We start from the raw sequence: 2,733 nt of genomic DNA, 5'->3' as shown, positions 1-2,733 counted from the left end.
CATTTATCTATTTTTGCTTTTGTTGCCTGTGCTTTAGAGGTCTTACAAAAAAAAATCTCTCCCCAGACCAATTTCCTGAAGCATTTCCCCAACATTTTCTTCCACTAGTTTTATAGTTTCAGGTCTTACATTTAAGTCTTTATTTAAGAGATAGAGGTCTCCCCATGTTACCGGGGCTGGACTTGAACTTCTGGGCTCAAGCAATCAATCTTCCCACCTCAGCCTTCTGAGTAGCGGGACTACAGGCACACACCACCATGCCTGGCTTTCTGTAATCCATTTTGATTTGATTTTTTGCATATAGTGAGAGTCAGGGGTCTAGTTTAATTCTTCTGCAGCATCATTTATTGAAGAAACTGTTCTTTCCCAATGTATGTTCTTAACACCTTTGTCAAAAATGAGTTGGCTATAAATGTATGGATTTATTTTTGGGTTCTTTATTCTGTTCCATTGGTCTATGTACCTGCTTTTATGCCAGTACCATGCTGTTTTTTGTTACTATGGTTTTATAGCATATTTTGAAGGCAGGTAGTGTGGTACCTCTAGCTTTGTTCTTTTGTTCTCAGGATTGCTGTGGCTATTGGGGTCTTTTTGGTTTCATATGAATTTTAGGATTGTTTTTTTCTATTTCCATGAACAATGTTGTTGATACTTTGACAGGGATTGCAATCTGTAGATCACTTTGGATAGTATGGATTTTAACAGTATTAATTCTTCTAATACATGAGCATAAGATATCTATTTTTTGCATCCTCTTCTTTGTAAGAGATCTTTCACTTCTGTGGTTAAATTTATTCCTAGGTATTTTTTTCTATAGCAATTATAAATGGGATTGCTTTCTCGATTTATTTTTCTAATTGTTTACTGTTTGTAATGATATCTCATGATTCTTTATATTTCTGTGATATTAGTTTTAATGTCTCCTTTTCATTTCTCATTTTATTTATTTGGATCTTCTCTCTTTTTTCTTACATGGTCTAGCTAAAGATTTGTTGATTCTGTTTGTCTTTTTGAAAAAACAACTTTTTGTTGCATTGATCTTTTGTATTTTTTTATAATCACAATTTTATTTATTTCTGTGCTGATCTTTATTATTTTCTTCTTTATCTCTCTCTCTCTTTTTTTTTTTAGACAGAGTCTTGCTCTCTTGACCAGGATGGGGTGCAGTGGTACGATCATGACTCACTACAGCCTCAACCTCCTGGGCTTAAACAATCCTCCTGCCTCAGCTACCTAAGTATCTGGGACTACAGGCACATGCCATCATTCCTGACTAATTTTCAAACTTTTTTTGTAGACACAGTCTCACTTTGTTGCCCAGGTGGGTCTCGAGCAACCATTCTGCCTCAGCCTCCCAAAGTACTGGGATTACACATCCAGCCTTGTTACATTGCTTTGGGGTTTGATTTGTTCTTGCTTTTCTGGTTCCTTGAGGTGCATCATTAGGTTGTTTATTTGAAGTCTTTCTACTTTTTTAAAAAAATTATTTTTAATTCTTGTAGGCACATAGTATATATATATATATATATATATATATACATATTTGTGGATACATGAGATGTATGGATACAGGCATGCAATGTGTAACAATCATATCATGGAGAATGGGGTATCCATCCCCTCAAGTGATTATCTTTTGTATTACAAACAATCCAATTATACTCTTTTAGTTATTTTTAAATGTACAATTAAATTATTATTGACTGTAGACACCCTGTTGTGCTATCAAATAGTAAGTGTCATTCATTCTTTCCAACTACTTTTGTACCCATTAATCATCCCCAACTCCCCTACGTGTTCCCCACTAATCTTCCCAGCCTCTGGTAATCAACCTTCTGCTACGTCCATGAGTTCAACTGTTTTGATCTTTAGATTCCCACAAATAAGTGAGAAAATGCAATGTTTGTCTATCTGTTCCTAGTACCCCCCAAAGCACTAAGATTACAAGTGTGGGCATCTATGCCCCCCCAAATGACTTTATTATTGTACATTTATATCCTTTTCCTTCAGATTAAAGAACTCTGTTTAGCATTTTCTTGCAAGACAGGTCTGGTGATGAATTCCTTCACCTTCTGTTTGTCTTAGAAAGTCTTTATCTCTCCTACATGTTTGAAGGATAGCCTTGTTGGACATATGATTCTGTTTTTTCCTTCAGCACTTTGAATATGTCATCTTACTCTCTCCTGTCCTGTATCGTTTCTGCTGAGAGTCTGTTGCCAGACAAATCAAAGTCTTTTATATGTTATTTGCTTTTATTTCTCTTGCTGCTTTTAGGATCCTGTTTTTGTCCTTGACCTTTGAGAGCTTATTATATATCTTGGTGTAGTCCTATTTGGGTTTAATCTGTTTTATAATTTTTTACTTTCCTGTATCTGGATATTTCTATCTTTCTCTAGGTTTGGAAAGTTTTCTGTTATTTCTTTGAATAAGCTATCTACCCCCTTTTCTTTCTCAATTTCCCCTTGAGGGCCAAGGACTCAGGTTTGCTCTTTTGAAGTTATTTTCTAGCTCTTGTAGGTAGTTTTCATTCCTTTTCCTTCTTTTTTCTTTTCTTCTTCTATGACTGTGTGTTTTTCAAATAGACTATCTTTGAGTTCACTGTTTCTTTCTTCTGCTTGATCAGTTCTGCTGTTGATACCTCTGCGATGGGTTTTTCAGTTCAGCCAATGTATTCCTCAGTTCCAGGTATCTGTTTGATTTTTTCGTATCATTTCCATTTCTTCATTAAATTTC

The sequence above is a fragment of the Cebus imitator genome, unplaced genomic scaffold, assembly GCF_001604975.1.
Source record: "Cebus imitator isolate Cc_AM_T3 unplaced genomic scaffold, Cebus_imitator-1.0 Scaffold867, whole genome shotgun sequence".
Lineage (NCBI taxonomy): Eukaryota > Metazoa > Chordata > Mammalia > Primates > Cebidae > Cebus > Cebus imitator.
The sequence above is the reverse complement of the archived record's forward strand: the minus strand, read 5'-3'. Positions refer to the sequence as shown.